General features: G+C 44.4%; 1 protein-coding gene across 1 annotated transcript in view; it reads right to left on the bottom strand.

The window, feature by feature from the left end:
* The window catches only part of LOC134344240 (insulin-like growth factor I), a 182,785-nt gene that overhangs the window by 121,608 nt on the left and 48,458 nt on the right, over nucleotides 1-12,719 (bottom strand). The gene's annotated exons all lie outside the window — the stretch shown is intronic.

The following is a 12,719-nucleotide window of genomic DNA, read 5'->3' as shown; positions in this document are numbered from 1 at the left end:
AGTGAGTGAGTGAGCCAGTGAAGGAGTGGAGCTTTGAGGCTTTGACTCGAGAGGCTTCGACGAGAAAAGGTGGAGGACAAGCTAGCTCGCAGTTAGTTTTTACAATGCCTCCTGAGATGGTGATGTGCCTCTCATGTGAGATGTGGCAGTCTTGGGGGAACGCCCCTTTCCCGCAGAGTCACATCTGCCAGAAGTGCATACGGCTGGGCGATCTGGAAGACCATGTAAGGAATCTGGAGCAGCAGCTGGATGACCTTCGACTCATAAGGGAGAATGAGGCAGTCATAGATGAGAGCTACAGGGAGGTAGTCACACCTAGGCTGTCGGAAGCAGGTCGTTGGGTGACAGTCAGAGGGGGGAAAGTGAAGGTGAGCAGACAGGTAGTGCAGAGCACCCCTGTAGCCATTCCCCTGAATAATAAGTTTACCATCCTGGATACTGTTAGCGGGGACGACTGACCAGGTGTGAGAAACGGTGGCAGGGCCTCCAGCACTGAGTCTGACCTGGTGGTGCAGAAGGGTGGGACGGGAAAGAGGAGAGCTGTCATCATTGGAGACTCTATAGTCAGGGGAGCAGACAGGAGATTTTGTGGACGTGAGAAGGACACCCGCATGGTTTGTTACCTCCCGGGTGCCAGGGTTCGGGATGTCTCTGACCGGGTGCACGACATCCTGGTATGAGAGGGAAAGCAACCAGAAGTCCTGATACATGTTGGTACCAACAACATAGGCAGGAAGAGGGATGAGGTTCTGAAGTGTGAGTTTCGAGAACTAGGCAGAAGGCTGAAGAACAGGACCTCAAGAATGGCGTTCTCAGGATTGCTGCCAGTGCTACGTGACAGTGATGGTAAGAATTGGAGGAGATGGCAGTTGAATGCGTAGCTGAGGGGTTGGTGCAGGGCACAGGGTTTTAGATTATTAGATCATTGGGATCTCTTCTGGGGAAGGTGGGACCTGTACAGATTGGATGGGTTGCACCTGAACTCGAGGGGGAGCAATATCCTTGCAGGTAGGTTTGCTAGCATGGTTCGGGAGGGTTTAAACTAATTTGTGAGAGGGATGGGACCCAGAGCGATAGAGCAGTGAAAGAAGTGCATGGAGTAAAGCCAGATCTAACATATAGAGAGGCTTTGAGGAAAGAGAAGCAGAATAAACGGTGTAAAGACAGTAAGATAGAAGGGCTGAAATGTGTGTACCTCAATGCAAGAAGCATCAGGAACAAAGGTGATGAACTGAGAGCTTGGATACATACATGGAATTATGATATAGTGGCCATTACAGAGACTTGGCTGGCACCAGGGCAGGAATGGATTCTCAGTATTGCTGGATTTCAGTGCTTTAAAAGGGATAGAGAGGGTGGAAAAAGGGGAGGAGGGGTGACATTACTGGTCAGGGATACTATTACAGCTACAGAAAGGGTGGGTAATGTAGCAGGATCCTCTTTTGAGTCAGTATGGGGGGAAGTCAGGAACAGGAAAGGAGCAGTTACTCTGCTGGGGGTATTCTATAGGCCCCCTGGTAGCAGCGGAGATACCGAGGAGCAGATTGGGAGGCAGATTTTGGAAAGGTGCAAAAATAACAGGGTTGTTATCATGGGTGACTTTCTCTTCCCTAATATTGATTGGCACCTGATTAGTTCCAAGGGTTTAGATGGGGCAGAGTTTGTTAAGTGTGTCCAGGATGGATTCCTGTCACAGTATGTGGACAGGCCGACTAGGGGGAAGGCCGTACTAGATCTAGTACTAGGTAATGAACCAGGTCAGGTCACAGATCTCTCAGTGGGTGAGTATCTGGGGGACAGTGACCACTGCTCCCTGGCCTTTAGCATTATCATGGAAAAGGATAGAATCAGAGAGGACAGGAAAATTTTTAATTGGGGAAGGGCAAATTATGAGGCTATAAGGCTAGAACTTGCGGGTGTGAATTGGGATGATGTTTTTGCAGGGAAATGTATGATGGACATGTGGTCAATGTTTAGAGATCTCTTGCAGGATGTTAGGGATAAATTTGTCCCAGTGAGGAAGATAAAGAATGGTAGGGTGAAGGAACCATGGGTGACATGTGAGGTGGAAAATCTCGTCAGGTGGAAGAAGGCAGCATACATGAGGTTTAGGAAGCAAGGATCAGATGGGTCTATTGAGGAATATAGGAAAGCAAGAAAGGAGCTTAAGAAGGGACTGAGAAGAGCAAGAAGGGGGCATGAGAGGCCTTGGTGAGGAGGGTAAAGGAAAACCCCAAGGCATTCTTCAATTATGTGAAGAAAAAAAGGATGACAGGAGTGAAGGTAGAACCGATTAGAGATAAAGGTGGGAAGATGTGCCTGGAGGCTGTGGAAGTGAGTGAGGTCCTCAATGAATACTTCTCTTCGGTATTCACCAATGAAAGGAAACTTGCTGACAGTAAGGACAATATGAGTGAGGTTGATGTTCTGGAGCAGGTTGATATTAAGGGAGAGGAGGTGTTGAGGTTGTTAAAATACATTAGGACGGATAAGTCCCCAGGGCCTGACGGAATATTCCCCAGGCTGCTCCATGAGGCGAGGGAAGAGATTGCAGAGTCTTTGGCTAGGATCTTTATGTCCTTGTTGTCCACAGGAATGGTACCATAGGATTGGAGGGAGGCAAATGTTGTCCCTTTGTTCAAAAAAGATAGTAGGGATGGTCTGGGTAATTATAGACCAGTGAGCCTTACGTCTGTGGTGGGAAAGCTGCTGGAAAAGATTCTTAGAGATAGGATCTCTGGGCATTTAGAGAATCATGGTCTGATCAGGGACAGTCAGCATGGCTTTGTGAAGGGAAGATCGTGTCTAACAAGCCTGATGGAGTTCTTTGAGGAGGTGACCAGGCATATAGATGAGGGTAGTGCAGTGGATGTGATCTACATGGATTTTAGTAAGGCATTTGACAAGGTTCCACACGGTAGGCTTATTCAGGAAGTCAGAAGGCATGGGATCCAGGGAAGTTTGGCCGGATGGTTTCAGAATTGGCTTGCCTGCAGAAGGCAGAGGGTCATGGTGTAGGGAGTACATTCAGATTGGAGGGTTGTGACTAGTGGTGTCCCACAAGGATCTGTTCTGGGGCCTCTTCTTTTCGTGATTTTTATTAATGACCTAGACCTGGGGGTAGATGGGTGGGTTGGCAAGTTGGCAGACAACACAAAGGTTGGTGGTGTTGTAGATAGTGTAGAGGACTGTCGAAGATTGCAGAGAGACATTGATAGGATGCAGAAGTGGGCTGAGAAGTGGCAGATGGAGTTCAACCCGGAGAAGTGTGAGGTGGTACACTTTGGAAGGACAAACTCCAAGGCAGAGCACAAAGTAAAGGGCAGGATACTTGGTAGTGTGGAGGAGCAGAGGGATCTGGGGTTACATGTCCACAGATCTCTGAAAGTTGCCTCACAGGTAGATAGGGTAGTTAAGAAAGCTTATGGGGTGTTAGCTTTCATAAGTTGAAGGATAGAGTTTAAGAGTCGCGATGTAATGATGCAGCTCTATAAAACTCTGGTTAGGCCACACTTGGAATATTGTGTCCAGTTCGGGTCACCTCACTATAGGAAGGATGTGGAAGCATTGGAAAGGGTACAGAGGAGATTTACCAGGATGCTGCCTGGTTTAGAGAGTATGCATTATGATCAGAGATTAAGGGTCCATTTAAATGTGCAATCATAGTAATTTATAATAATTTATAATAAATAGAACAGTCAATGTAATATAGAGTACACTCAGATCAGCGTGAGTTAATCAGTCTGATGGCCTGGTGGAAGAAGCTGTCCCAGAGCCTATTGGTCCTGGGACTTATGCTGCATCGTTTCCCAGATGGTAGCAGCTGGAATAAATTGTGGTTGGGATGACTTGGGTCCCCAATGAGCCTATGGGCCCTTTTTACACACCTGACCTTGTAAATGTCATGAATAGTGGGAAGTTCACAACTACAGATGTGCTGGGCTGTCCACACCACTCTCTGCAGAGTCCTGCGATTAAGGGAGATACAGTTCCCATACTAGGCTGTGATGCAGCCAGTCAGGATGCTCTCAATTGTGCCCCTGTAGAAAGTTCTTTTTTTAATTGATTTTTTATGCATTTCTACAGAGACTACAAAGAGAAAACCCAACAACAAAATGGAGATTTATACAGTGTGAAACAAATTCAAAATGTAATTCCACCCCAACCTCCCACTAAAAAAGAAAAACCCAGGCCAACTATTTCTGCATATTAAAGGAGAAAAAATCAATCGGAGCATTCAACCCCAGAGAGCTGTCAATATATATAGGAAAAAGGAAAGTATAATGCTGACTACCAAAAGTAGAATACAATTCACAACAAAAAACTGTATAACTTACAAAAAAAAGCTGAAAGTAAGATATTGTAGCACACAGAAAAAAAGGATGAACTTACCCTAAAGAAGAATTATGAAAATATTCAAGAAAAGGTCCCAATGCTTTATGAAACTTTTTGTCCGAATTTAGAAGTGAGTAATTAATCTTTTTGAGGTCTAAGCAGGCCGTAATATCACTAAGCCATTGAGCATGAGTGGGTGGGGCAGCATCTTTCCACCTAAGAAGAACCAACCGTCTAGCCAAGAGAGAGGCAAAAGATAATGTCGGCATTTAGTCAGACTTAAGTGCATATTTACATCACCCAAGGTGCCAAGTAGAGCAACCAGAGGGTTAGGTTCAAAATGGCAATTAAGAATATGAGCTAGGGTTGGAAAAACTTCTCTCCAGAATTTCTCTAGACTAGGACAGGCCCAGTACATATGAATAAGGGAAGCCTCAGCCCCTTTACACTTATCACAGACAGGACTAATGTCAGGGTAAAACCGCGATAATTTAGTTTTAGACATGTGAGTCCGATGTACAACCTTAAATTGCAAAAGGCAGTGGCGAGCACGTAGAGAGGTTGAGTTGACTTGACTGACATAAGAATTGAATCCCAAACCGCATCAGAAAAGGAGATATTTAAATCTTATTCTCAAGCAGTTCTAATTTTATCGAAAGGGGCACTCCTCAAAATCACTAACTTATCCCAAATAGCAGATATTAAACCTTTACCCAATGGATTGATACAAAGAAACAAGTCCAGAACATTTTTCTCAGGCATCTCAGGAAAGTTAGATATCAAAGGGTTAATGAAATGTCTAATTTGAAGATATCTAAAGAAATGAGTATCAGGTAGATCAAACTTTTCAGACAGTTATTGGAAAGTTGCAAAACGATTATCTACGAAAAGATCTTCAAAGCGCCTAATACCCTTTCTATACCAGTCGTAAAATGGTGAATCCCGCAGAGAAGGTAGGAAAAAATGATTGTGCAAAATAGGGCTAGAGAGGAAAACCATGAAGACCAAATGACAAGGAAGTGCGGAACCGAGAAGTGCAGAAATTGAAATATCCTTAGTAGAGTTCAACTCCATTGCCACCCATTTTGGGCAGTCAGACTTATTATGGAAGAAAGACCAAGTACTGAGGCAACAAATATTGGTTGCCCAATAATATAAGCAAAAATTAGGCAAGACCATACCACCTTCCCTTTTAGATTTTTGAAGATGAGCTTTATTAAGTCTATGGTGTTTGCCCTTCCATAAATAGATGAAATAATAGAATCTAACCCATCAAAAAAAGCTTTAGAAATATAAATTGGTAAAGACTGAAATAGATACAAAAATTTAGGAAGGATATACATTTTAATAACATTAATACAACCTACAAGAGACATAGACAAGGGTGACCACTGTGTCAAACTCTGTTTTGTAGAGTTTAGAAGATTGGTAAAATTTTCTTGAAAAAAGAAAGTTCTAAGGACCCCTCTGCCTTCTAACCTATCTCTCTGATACACTGTATATCCTTGGACGTTCAACTGCCAATGGCAGCCATCCTTTAGCCAAGTTTCAGAGATGGCTACAACGTCGTACTTACCAATCTGTAGCTGAATTTCAAGATCGTCCATTTTATTTCTTATTTTGCATGCATTCAAATATAACACTTTCAGTCCAGTATTTGTTGCTTTCTGTTCTAACTGCACCACACCTCTATTGCCCCGTAGCTCATCCCACAGGCTGCGATTATGCCTCACCTTCTGCCTGTTCTTTCGATCATCTCTGTTACAGGCTATCTTTGATTTATCTCTGTTTTCCCCTTCCTCAGCCCTATCACTCCGGTTCCCATCCCCCTACCAAACCCTGTCTCCAAACCCTAATCTGACCTCTAACTTCCCACATCCCTATCCCAGACCCTAATCTGACCTCTAACTTCCCACATCCCTATCCCAAACCCTAATCTAAACTCTAACTCCCCCACATCCCTGTCCCAACCCCTAATCTAAACTCTAACTCTCCCACATCCCTGTCCCAACCCCTAATCTGACCTCTAACTCACCCACAACTCTATCTCTAAAACAATCTGACCTCTAGCTCCCCAAAACCCTGACCCTAAACCCGAATCTGACCTCCTAACTCCCCACATCCATGTCCATAATTCCTATTCTAACCTTTAACTCCCTCACATCCCTGTCCCTCATTCCTAATCTGACCTCTAACTCCCCACAACCCTGTCCCACTCTCACACCGGAAGAGTTCACATTCTGTTTAAGTGGGTTATCAATAAAGTTCAGTTGAATATCCTGCGACTGGACCAAGGTTTTAGAGCGAGGAACAACTCGATGTTTGGATGATCCAGACGGATTCGAAAGGCTGGGTGTCAGGCCTAGAGGCAAGGGCCTGTTTGAGAGAGTGTGTGTGAGAAAGGGGTTTGGTTGCTTTGGCCTGTAGCATTCTCTTGTTCTATTTTCAATTTTGGTCATGGATGCTTATATAACTTGTGTTTGGTCACCTTACAGGGACCTCAAAGGAAATTTTTTTCCGGCCTTCCCTTGTTTTGGGGGGGCTGGTTTTTTCACCTTTCCATAAGCAGTTCACTAGCACGAGCAGTAATAGAGGCACTTAGCGTGTTTTTCAAAGAAAAACAGTGAGCCGATAATTAGAATAGTGGAAAAGTTGTTGTCAGCCTAACAAGGTGGGACAAAGAGTCGCTTTGTTGTTTAGTTTACTGGCAGAGAGAGTGGAGTTTACTGACTCTGCCTCGAGAGGCTTTAGTGGGGAGGCACATTTGAGTAGCGGGTAAAACTTTTGTAGTAGTTAATAAAAAGTCACCAAACTACAACTAACTAAAGAAAGTAGGGATGGTGCAGGATCAGGTGGTGTGCTGTAGCTGCATGATGTGGGACCCCATTGTGATTCCTGGTGACCACAGTTGAAGCAAAGTGTTGGCTGCTCGAGGAACTCAGGCTCAAAGTTGATGATCTGGAATCTGAGCTTCACACACTGCGACACATCAGGGAGGGGGAGAGTTACCTGGATTCTCTGTTTCAGGAGGTAGTCACACCCATTGCCTCAAATTCGGTCTGTAGTCAGGGACAAGAGGGTGTGACAGTGAGTGAGGTGAGTAGTGGAGACAGTGCTGGAGGAGCCTCAACCCTTGAGCTTGTCCAACAGGTCTGAGATTCTTGCTCCCTGTGTGGATGCGAGTGGGGCTGTAGGAAGGATGAGCAACCTAACTGTGGCACCGTAGTTGAGGGAGCCATTCAAGAGGGGGAAGAGAGGATGAATGTAGGGCTAATTTGGGATAGTATAGTCAAGGGAATAGGCAGAGTCTCTGTCACAGGAATAGAATGTCCTGAAGGCTGTGTTGCCTGCCTGATGCCTGGGTTCGGGACATCTTATCTGACCTGCAGAGGAATTTGCAGTGGGAAGGAAAAGATCCAGTTGTGTGGTCCATGTGATACTAACAACATAGATAGAATGAGGAAAGAAGTTCTGCTGAGGGAATTTGAGCAGCTGGGACTGAATTAAAAAGCAGAACCAAAAAAAGTGGAAACCTCTGAACTACCTGAGCCGCGTGCAAATTGGCATAGGGTCAAGAAGATTAGAGAGTTAAATGTGTGGCTCAGGGATTAGTGTGGGAGAAGGAGTTTTGAATGTGCCACCTGAACTGTGATGGGATCTGGATCCTACTGAATTGCATAACTAGGGCTTTAATTTGAATAGTAGAGGGTGTATTCAACAGATTGGAGAGTATGGATAAAGTAAAAGAGGGAAGTGTGGATAAAGATAAAGTAGAAGCAAAACATAAGAAAAAAGAAAAGTAAGAGTCGGGTGAAGAAAAGTCAAGCGCAAAAGAGAAAAAGATTACAAGATTTTAAATACACAATGAGTGTAAAGGCACTTTATTTGAATGCCCATAGTATCTGAAACAAGGTCAGTGAACTTGTGGCTCAAATCAGTACAAAGGGTATGATTTAGTGGCCATTACAGAAATGTGGTTACAAGGCGGAAGGGATTGGGAATTAAATATCCAAGGATATCAGGTAATACGTAAGGATAGGCAGGAAGGTAAGGGAGGTGGGGTAGCACTCTTAATGAAAGATGAGATCAGGGCGATAGTGAGAGATGGTATAAGTCTATCGGCCACCGAATAATATCACTGCAGTGGCACAGGCAATGAACCAAGAAATATCTGAGGAATGTAAGAATGGAACAGCAGTTACCATGGGGGACTTTGACTTGCATGTAGATCGGGTGATACAAGTTGGTCGAAGCAGTCTTGAGGAGGACTTCATAGAATGCAAATGTGAAAGCTGTCTTGAACAGCATGTTACTGAACCTACAAGGGGACGTATTATCTTGGATCTGGTCTTGTGCAATGAGACAGGTAAAATTAGTGATCTTGTAGTTAGAAATCCTCTTGGAAAGAGTGATCACAGTATGATTGAGTTTCTCATACAAATGAAAGGTTCAATAGTTCAATCTCAAACCAGTGTGTTATGCCTAAACAGGAGAAACTACAACAGGATGAGGGAAGAGTTGGATAGGGTAGACTGGGAACACTGGCGATATGGTGGGGTGGTTGAGGAACAATGGAAGACTTTCAAAGAGATTTTTCATGGTGCTCAACAAAAAGTATATTCCAGTTAAAAGCAAGGACAGTTAGGGTGCAGAGTGCCAGCCTTGCATAACCAAGGAAATAATACTAAAGTTTGTGTACAAAGTCACCAAGAGTATTGCAGAACTGGAAGACTGGGGAAACTTTAAAAAGCAACAAAGAACCAGTAGGCAAACAATAAAGAAAGGAATGATAGATTATCAAAATAAACTAGCACAAATTATAAAAACAGAGAATAGAAGTTTTTAAATCATATAAAGTGGAAAAGGATGACCAAAGTGAATGTAGGTCCCTTGGAGGGCGAGAAGGGGGGATTGATATTGAGTAATGAGGAAATGGCCATAGCTTTGAATGACTATTCTGTGTCAGTCTTCACAGTGGAGGACACATCTAACATGCCGAGGAGAGATGGTATGGATGCGATGGGAGTTGAGGACCTTGATACAATAACTATCACTGAAGAGGTAGTGCTGAGCAAACTTGTGGGCCTAAAGATAGACAAGTCCCCTGGTCCTGATGGGATGCATCCCAGAGAACTGAAAGAAATGGCAGAGGTTATAGTTGAGGCTTTGGTGATAATTTACCAAATTCTCTGGTCTTTAGGCAGGTCCCAGCGGATTGGAAGAAGGCGAATGTCACGCCATTGTTCCAAAAAGGATGCAGGCAAAAGGCAGATAACTACAGGCCAGTTAGTTTAACATCTGTAGTTGGGAAAATGCTTGAAGCTATCATTAAAGAAAAAATAGTTAACCAATAGAAAGCAGAGAGTTGGGATACATGGGTGTTTCTCTGGTTGACAATCAGTAGTGAGCGGTGTTCCGCAGGGGTCGGTGTGGGGCCCACAACTGTTTATGATATACATTAATGATCTGGAAGAGGGGACCGAATGTAATGTATTTAAGTTTGCTGATAACACTATATTGAGTGAAAAGCAAATTGTGCAGAGCATACGGACAGTCTGCAGAGAAATATATATAAGTGAGTGGGCAAGGGTCTAGCAGATGGAGTACAATGTTGGTAAATGCGAGGTCATCCAGTTTGGAAGGAAAATGTAAGATCAGAGTATTATTTAAATTGTGAAAGATTGCAGCATGCAGCTGTGCAGAGGGACTTGGGAGTGCTTGTGCATGAATCACAGAAGGTGCAGCAGGTAATCAAGGAAGCAAATGGAATATTGGCCTTCATTGCTAGAAGGATTAAGTTTAAGAGCAGGGAGGTTATGTTGCACCTGGACTACTTTGTGCAGTTCTGGTGTCCATACTTGAGGAAGGATATACTGGCTTTGGAGGCAATGCAAAGGAGGCTCACCAGGTTGATTCCAGAGATGAGGGGTTAGACTGAGGAGAGATTGAGTTGCCTGGGACTGTACTCACTGGAATTCAGAAGAATAAGAAGAGATCTTATGGAAACATATAAATCTTATGAAAGGAATAGATAAGATAGAAGCCAGAAATACGTTTCCACTGGTAGGTGAGACAAGAACTCGGGGACATAGGCTCGAGATTTGGGGAAGTAGATTTAGAACAGAGATGAGGAACTGCTTTTCCCAGAGAATGGTGAATCCATGGAATTCGCTGACCAATGAAGCAGTGGAGGCTACTCAGTAAATATATTTAAGAAAAGGTTGGACAGATTTTTGCATAGTAAGGGTATTAAGGGTTATGGGGAAAAGGCAGGTAGATGGAGATGAGGCCATGGTCAGATCAGCCATGATCTTATTGAACGGCGGGGCAGGCTCGACGGGCCAGATGGCCGACTCCTGCTCCTATTCCTTATGTTCTTACGTCAGGCCGGTTCTGCTCGCTGCTCAGGCTGTGGCCTGCTCCCGCTGCTCGGTTTTCGGGTCTGAGGACCCACTCTCGTTCTAAGTGCTACTTGCTTACTTGTATTGTTTGCACGATTCTTGTTTTTCTCTTTCTGCACTTTGGGTGTTTTGTTTTATGGGTTCTGTTGTGTTTTTTGTTTTGTAGCTGCCGGTAAGGAGATGACTCTCAAGGTCATACAATGTATACATTGATAATAAATGTACTTTGAACTTTTATCTTTGAATGAACAACTTTGAGGGTCTGTGGACTTGGAGCCCAAGATCACTCTGTCCCTCTACACTGCTAACAATTCTGCCATTAACCCTGTACTCTGCCTTCAAGTTTGATCTTCCAAAGTGAATCACTTCACACTGTTCTGCATTGAAGTCCATCTGCCCACTCTCAGCCCAGCTCTGCATACTGTCAATGTCTACAGCAACCTTCTACACTATCTACTGTTCCTACACTTGGGAGCATCGTGAGCAGTTCTGAGCTTCTAATCTGAGAAAGGATACGCTGGCATTGGAGAACATCCAAGCAGATTCGTGGCTCATGAGAATGATTCTGGGAATGAAAGAGTTAACGTATAAGGAATGCTTGATGGCTCCAGGCCTGTACTCGCTGGAGTTCAGAAGAATGAGGGGGATCTCACTGAAATCTATTCAATATTGAAAGGCTTAAATAGACTGAATGTGGAGAGGGTGTTTCCAATAGTGGGGGAGTCTAGGACCAGAGGGCACAGCCTCAGAATAGTGGGATGCCCCTTTAGACAGAGATGAGGAGGAATTTTTTTAGCCAGAGGGTGGTGAATCTGTGGAATTCATTGTCACCGACAGCTGTGGAGGCCAGATCATTGTGTATATTTATGGCAGAGGATGATAGGTTCTTGATTAGTAAGGATGGCAACACTTACAGGGAGCAGGCAGGAGAATGGGGTTGAGAGGGAGAATAAATCAGTCAGGATGGGATTGTGGAGCAACCTCCATAGGCCAAATGGCTAACTTGTGCTCCTAGATCGTATGGTCTTATTAGAACGTTAAAAGGGGGTTTTCACGCTGCTATACCTCCCCCTGATTGTAGTAATGAGAAGATGGTGAGGGTTGGTAAAGCTGGATACCCCCACTTGAGCTACGGCCTTACTCTGGTCAAGATAATCTTCCATTCCCTTACCTGCAGTTTCCCTGTTTATTCACACCGGGACAACTCTGAAAATGTCCGATGACGTTGCCCTCTTTGGCACTCTGTAGATCCTGCCTGGCCTCCTGGGTTCCTCCAGCATTTTGTTTGCAGCTGACGGTTTTCGGTATCTGCAGAATCTCCTGGGTTCCCTTTGGAAGGATGCTTTAGCATTTGCCTCTACCTGGTGGCCAGTGCTGGGATCACAAGGAGAGAAGCTGAGACTTTGCAGGGGGTGCAGAAGAGGTTTGAGAGGACTCTGCCTGGATTAGAGGGAACATGCTATAACAGGAGATTAGACAAATGTCAGTCGTTTTTTCTGGAGTGGCGGAGGGTGAGGGGAGACCTGTTAGAGGTTTATAAGATTGTGAGAGGCAGAGGTAGGTTGGATGGATAACATCTTTTCCCAAGGGTTGAAATGTCTAGTACCAGAGGGCATGCATTTAAGGTAAGAGGGGGTAATTTCAAAAGGAGATATGAGAGGCAAGTTTTTTCCTATGCAGAGCTGCCTGGACAGTGCTGCCTGGGTTGGTGGTAGAGGTAGGTGCATTAGGGACTTTTAAGAGATGTTTAGATAGCCACATGAATGTGAGGAGAAGAGTTTAGTTTAGTTGGTCATTTGATTACTAATTACATCACTGTGGGCCAAGGGGCCGGTTTCTGTGCTGGATGTTTGATGTCCTAATGCCACGCCACCGGTTGGACAAGACAGAAACTTGTCTGTCTGACTTGTATTCCAAGCGCAACATAGAGCTTTGAATGTCTGGGCATCACAGATGCATTTCAAACCACACTAACTTTTCGTT

Source organism: Mobula hypostoma, chromosome 3 (genome assembly GCF_963921235.1).
Source record: "Mobula hypostoma chromosome 3, sMobHyp1.1, whole genome shotgun sequence".
Classification (NCBI taxonomy): domain Eukaryota; kingdom Metazoa; phylum Chordata; class Chondrichthyes; order Myliobatiformes; family Myliobatidae; genus Mobula; species Mobula hypostoma.
Note: the sequence above shows the minus strand (reverse complement) of the source record. Positions and strands in the feature narration are given on the sequence as shown.